General features: G+C 50.8%; 1 pseudogene; it reads left to right on the top strand.

The window, feature by feature from the left end:
* Positions 1 to 867: 867 nt before the first annotated feature.
* Positions 868 to 2,757, top strand: LOC146195473 (uncharacterized; annotated as a pseudogene).
* The last annotated feature ends 3,953 nt before the right edge of the window (positions 2,758 to 6,710 follow it).

Below are 6,710 nucleotides of genomic sequence, written 5' to 3'. Positions count from 1 at the left end.
AAATAGAAAAACAAATACCAATCGTGTGTGGACTCAACACTTAAAAAGAAAGGATAAGTATTAATACTGGTCCATTTGTCATCAGCGTAGTCAGCATGTGATTTGCATCTGGAATTCTTGAAGAAAATGGTAAGCCAGCTTGCTCTAGGTGTTTTTCCATCATAATTTTCGGGGCAGTGATGTGGTGGCCCTTTTCAGCCCATGGGACAAAAACCAATATGTGGTCCAGGAGTAAAAGAATTAAGTGCACTCCTGATAACATGCAGCATAGCAAGAGAAAATGTGAGAGAGCGGTGGTGTTGCCCTGGAGGGGCAAGGGCCACCCCTCTTGTTCCTTTTTTATATCCCCCTTGTCTTTGTCCGTTTGGGAAGCAAGCCAGAGCGGCACCATGCTTCTCAGAAACCACACGATTTTACAAAGGGGTGAAGGGTGCTGCCATATCTGGGAGCTAGCCTGCTCTGGTAGCACAAGAAAGTGTTGACGACTTACTGCCTTAACAATCCAGTCAAACCGGTTTCTCCAAGGGTGGTAAAATGGTCTAAGTCAAAGGAGGGTGACTCAGTGTGCAGCTTTCAAAAGGCCAGGAAATTATTTTGTCCCTTATCTCCACCCATCCTCAGGTCTGTTCACTCTTATCCCATGGGCCTAAAACTGCGTTTTGGCGCCACAAGAGACCCTGCACTATCGGTGACCGCTTCGCGCATCGTGGTACTCCCCTCTACAAGCATTCGCCGGTCTAGAATCGCCTTCCCAACAAGCAAAGTCTTCAAACTGTAGCCGTCTCACTTTGCGCGCTGTTTCTATTAACGGTGAAAGTGTCAGCGCAAAATTTTACTTACCTTTGTCGCCGACCGGAGCTCCCCAGCATGGCGCTGTCGCCATACGGTTCTGAAGAGGTAGGGCCTTTTCCCCTTTCGCTCTGGGAGAAGATTTTCCGGCATCTGGATGGAAGCTCGCTGATTGCAGTTGCTGTGGCATCTCCGAGTATGAAGAATATTGCCCTTCAGGAGGACCTTGTACGCTACCTGACGTTCCCTCCCGATACCGACGAGCTCACCATTCAAGGATTCCTTCGGGAAAAGCGTTCCCACTGCGTTCGTCACCTGCGCTTTACCAACTGCTTGGCCCTGCCGTCCGACATTCTGCTGAGCTTCGCTGAAGCGTGTGAGTACCTGAAGGAATTGTATTGCGTTAACTGCGCCGTTGAGCCATGCGAACTGTTCGAGCTGCTGGCAACAAACATGAGAAAACTGCGGAAACTGGAGTGGTCGCTGAGCGAAGGCCATTTCTATGAGTGGCCGCCGCAGAAGGTAATTCACGAGATGCTACCTGTGACCCGTCAGTGGTGCTGGCGCTGAGTACCATGTATGTCGAGCTAGTCGCCACGACGGAGAACTCCTACCTCTTGGAGCTCATTCTGGAACGCTGCCCCGAGCTTGAGCACATACACGTGCACGAAATCCGCGCACAAACCGAAGGCGAGCAGAGCAAAGCAGCAAGCAGGCCGTAATTGCGACTCAAGCCGGGCCTGACCACGTTCAGCTACACCACCGAGTGGGTCCCGGAGCTTGCGTCGCCGGTGACTGCCGGTCTGTATAAGCCGCCTCCTATCTTCCGAGCCCAGGGCGTTGTCTGGAGCAACATTTGCTATAAGCTCAAGCCGGAAGCTTGGAGAAGTTATGTCTCTTTCGCCGACGTGCTTCAGGAAAAGGTCTCTCTCCGTGGTGTTCAGCAAGCGATCGTAGCCGTAGAAGCCGATAAGCAGGCGCCGTCTCACCTCCAAGGAGCCGTTTTGAGACCCGATTGCTGGAGTGATATCAGGTCTCTCTCTCTAGTCCTGCTGCCAACAAACGGACCGCAATCCCCAGCGCACCGGTCGCCCAACGCTCCTACATTCACCCGATGCACACGTTCTTCAAGACCTGCGTCTCCAGCATCACTGAACTGAACCTCACAACATTTCACTTCGAATACAACGTCGACGGAAAATTCATCGTGGGCTTGGCGCTGCCCCAACTGAAAGCGCTGGCGCTTACCCCGTGCGGATTGAACAACATCCAGGCGCTCAAGTCCCTGGCTCGAGGATGCGGGAACCTGGAGGAGCTGGACATTCGTTCAGAGCTCGACTCTAATTGCAAGTATCCGTGCTAAACCTGCGAGATGACACTCTATTTTCGCACGGACGACATTTTGAGGCTGCACAGAAGAACCAAGCTCCGGCGCCTCACCCTGGACGAGACGGCGAAGCTATCGTCGCCCGCTTTTCTGCGAGAGTGTCGAGTCGTCGACCTTCGGATGAGGCTGGACAGCTTCGCCCCGGAGTTCACAGAAGCACTCGGTTTCTTCACCACTCTCAGCTGCCTCCTGCACGAAAACGACAGGCTCTGCTCGCTCACGCTAGAGGCCGGCGCTGTGCCGCTTAATCACAGGTTCCTGGCTTGCGCGCTCGCTGAACTCACCACCCTACGCAAGCTTTGCGTTATCTCGGCGCAAAAGCCACAAAGGACGCGGATGTGGCCTTCGTGCAGAAGATGGAGTCCACGCTTCCGGTCCTTGAGATCCTTCACGTTCAATACTTGGATGTCAGGTCGACGATGCGGGCGGTTACATGGATCCGACAACGTGACTCCGTCTGGACATGGCTTGGAAACGGGGAACCGCAGCCATCTGCAGGCATCTTCCTGGACGATCGCCGTTGTATCGGCTGCCGGCGGAGTACATTCCTCGGCTTGGCGAGGCCTCACAACCGCGATTGATACCATGCCAAGACTGGTGCAGTACTTTTGCACGTAAGACGCTCACGACTTGCGAATTAATTAAATAAGACTCAGAGTTGTTTCTTTGTATGTGTGTTTATATGCGGCGTGCGTAATCTCAGTTGTGTAAGCTATGCTGCATGTCAGTGCTTGTTTCAATGCATTGATGTCAAAATTAAATGTATCGTTTTTCCTTTTTAGGCAATAAAATTATTTCATTTTCCCAAAGCAGTTTTTGGAGAAAACTTATTTGAATACTCCCGTCCTTTTCAGTGCCTTTACTAAGCCGTTTGTGGTATCGCTTTTAAACCACAAAACCATGGACCTTGAAGCGGAAGCCCGTGTTGAGTGGTTGAGCCTAACGCATTTCTTTTTTTCGTCTTTGCAGTAAACTAGCGATTTCTTAAGCATAACACCTGTTCGTGCGCAGCTCTTTGGCGCCCGATCCTGGCCGGGTTTCATGGCGTCGCCGTCGGCTTTGTCCCTGGACCCTCGTAGACAGGTATTGCACTGCGCATGCGCGCCGCCGCCGCGGCGGGCTGTCTGAGTGGAGCAGGAGAGCCTCTGCCGTCATCGCCTGCTCTTGGTATAAAGTGGATTCTGCCTAGAACGCCGGTGACCTTTGATGCGTTCGACGGAACGCTGGCTGCGTCCGATGCAACGTTCGGTAGCCCGTGCCAAAACTCATAGCCGCCGCAGTTCGCCGTTGCGAACCTCTTGTCTATATAAATAGTTTATTCTCTGAAAGTTCTTTCTGAGCGTGGCAACCGCCGGAAGTGATTCGTCTGCTGCTTCTTGCCGAATTACTCTGTCTGGTGCCACCGCTGCCTTTCCTGTTGTAGCGGAGGCCACATATGTGCTTAGATCAAGAAGAGTTACTGGAATGTTTCTTGAAGAATTAATGTGTCGAAAGTAAAAAGTAATTGCACGGGCGAAAGTAAGCGCAAAGCAAACACAAGACGGGAGAAAAGACAACGCGTCTTGTGTTCGCGTGCTTTAAGCGTATTTTCTCCCGTGCGATCATGAACAACTAGCCCAGAAACAAGTTTTACTTCAGTCCCTAAGTGTACATACACGTCTTGCTCGAATTCTTTGCCCCAATCTATCGAAAAGCACGAACTGCCCTGGAATTCAACATTAGGCATTAACGTAATCATTGGCAATATTTTCTCTCCCTTTGCCGGCGCGCCGCGAAGGGCCATCGTGCCAGAATAGAGGGTAAATGAGTACGACGTCGAACCGAAGGGGCAATTGGAGCGAACTTGGCTGAAACCAGCGAAACTTAGTCTTCTCGTGCTGCCAAGGGCTGCTGAGCTGGCACGGGAGCAGCGCACTCAAGAACAACCGTAGCCAGTTTTAGAATATAGGACTCTACCTGCAGGGGATGATAGGAGAAATGGCGCAGCGGCAATGCGCATCCGCGGAAAGCTGCGCTGAAAGGGCGAGGGGCGTGGCTTTTTCTCTGAGCATGCGCACTCGCGTCCCGCCATTCCACTTACTCTAAAGCTCGCTAGTGTCGCCCCAATCCCGTGGTGGGCGTTCACTATAATGGTGGCCCATGGATGATTTGCATGAGATCTCGTTGCTGTGTGTTCGCCTTTTGGGATATCAGACATTTTTTTTTGTAAAGGTGTTTATGAAAACAAGTATATATAAGGTCAAGTAGGTCAGCTACACGAAGGAGAAGCACTTCAGGTTGTCGTCCGGTGAAGGCAGCCTTGCTGACCGAAGGCTTGCGGCGGCTCTCGCTCGACCTGCTTCGAGACGAAAAACACACCAGTAACTGAACTATACATCATATTACCTGGGGTTGCTTTTCGAGAAGTACCGGCCGCGACGGCTTTGATATGAGCCAACCACGGCACGTGCATGTGCCACCCCGCGCAAGACTAGATGCCAGCAACGCGGGCTCCGACGTGCCCTTATAACATATGTATAGCTAGCGCGCTCTTGCGCCCACGTAACGGCAGGCGGATAAGCTTCCAGTGTGTCATGCAAGTCGCAGGCCCGCAGCGAACGGTGTGCTGCCTGTGAATATGACAGCGGGCAGCACGTCGCTGTAGGAGGCTCGTCTCCAGCTTGATTACACTATGTTCATGCTTCTGGGTTACAGAGGGGCTCGTCTGATGACGTGTTTTATATATCGAACTATTTCGCGATTACGAGTTCCCGAGTTCGATATATCCAGGTTCGGCTGTTATTTTAAGTGCGATGAAATAACAAAAAAAAATTGCCACTAGACTACGAAAATTAACAATAGAAACAGCAAGGACGGTGTGCTTGATATACATGTACAATCTCCTAACCGGTTATGGAGCACACGAGCATCGGGAATTCACTCAGTCAGCGCCTAACACTGCAGAATGTTTTGCTGTAATTGCGCTTGTAGTAGTATTCCACAGTTTCTCCCACAACAAACTCGAATACCTAACTAAAAGTCAACAAACACGTGTACAAATGGAGTTTTTTATTTCTTAAAAAAATATAATAATTGCTCCCATCAAGAATTCCCTCGTACCACAGCGATGTTCAGCAAAGACTATTTAAACAGCTGCTAAAATTTAACGCATTTTAGAACATACCAAATATCTTTCGGACTGAGGCAATCTGGGCAGGCTCGTATAGAGGCAAACGAAATATGTCTGAGATAACTCAATCTGTAATGAAGATTCCGCTGTACTTGCTCTGGCATATCGGGTATAAACGTATGCGTGCTATATGTGGCAAAGCACATCGCAGAGTCTGCGCGGGTTCCGACAAAACATGGCCACTTCTCGATCGCCCCTGCGTACGCGCAGCGTGTTCCGTTGATGCGTTATGCAATGCCCAAATTCTGTATACCGTACGCCCTCGACCCTCAGTGCCCGTGCGCCGAACTCCGCGTAGACAGACCGCGATCGACACTTCACGCAGAGCTCCGAACTGCCACAAAATAATAAAATTAGAGTATAAGCCTCATATTTCCTCTTTTCAGTAAATGGGTTTCCTGGCAATGATGGCATGCATCCTTCCTTTGTACAAGCAAATAGAAGGAATCGAGCGTCATCAATCAGCCGTTCACTTGTGACAAGCATGGCTGACAAACTGAGCACGCAGTCGATGCTACAAATATGCTCCGAGAAGAGAAAGATTGCTTTGGTCGGCTTGAAATTCTCTTTACAGTGCATAGTCGTCGCGGCAGCAGATATGCTCGTGCACCCGATCGCAGTTATATTGGATAGGGTGTTGAAAAGAGCCTGCACGAAGTTCCCACAACTCGCGGAACGCGAAGAACAATGCAGGCTGAAAGATATCACGGGTGACTGGGAGCTTCTCGCAGTTTCTTGAAGTGCGAGTCACGCAGGCCGAAGTGGGTACAGAACACAATAACATGGGTGATATCTAGATCTGTTCGCTGGTGAGCGCGCTCATGAGACGCGGGAAATTCGAACGACGTGCTTTCAAACGGCGACTGCGCCGGTGTTCGGTTTGCGAGAAACGTCCGCTGCGAGGCTCCCTCTCCCTTGGAGGCCCCCTAGGGTGGTCTTCCTCAGGGAGCGGAGAGGCCTCTACATTGATGGCAATAAAGTTACCTTTAACTTGATCCCGACTGCGCCGGTGTTTTAAGCATAAAAATCAGTGACTTTATCAATTGTGAGTCTACTTCGGAGCCTTAGAAAATTATATCAGCCCCGCCGAAGTGGCGCAGTGGTTATGGCGCTCAACTACTGTTTCCAAGGATGCGGAATCGAATCCCGGCCTCAGCGGCTGCTTTTCGATAGAGGCGAAAAGTAAGGCGCCCATGTGTTGTGCGATGTCACTGCACATTAAAGAACCCCAGGTTGTAGAAATTTCCGGAGTCCTACACTACGACGTCTCTCATAGCCTGAGTTGCTTGGGGACGTTAAACCCCACAAACCAAAATTATATCAAGCTTGAAAACCACAGTGTCCCTTGACCCGGCGGAATCGGCG

The sequence above is a fragment of the Amblyomma maculatum genome, chromosome 3, assembly GCF_055883805.1.
Source record: "Amblyomma maculatum isolate TAMU_Amacu chromosome 3, ASM5588380v1, whole genome shotgun sequence".
Taxonomy (NCBI): Eukaryota; Metazoa; Arthropoda; class Arachnida; order Ixodida; family Ixodidae; genus Amblyomma; species Amblyomma maculatum.
This window is presented reverse-complemented; position numbering and strand designations above follow the sequence as displayed.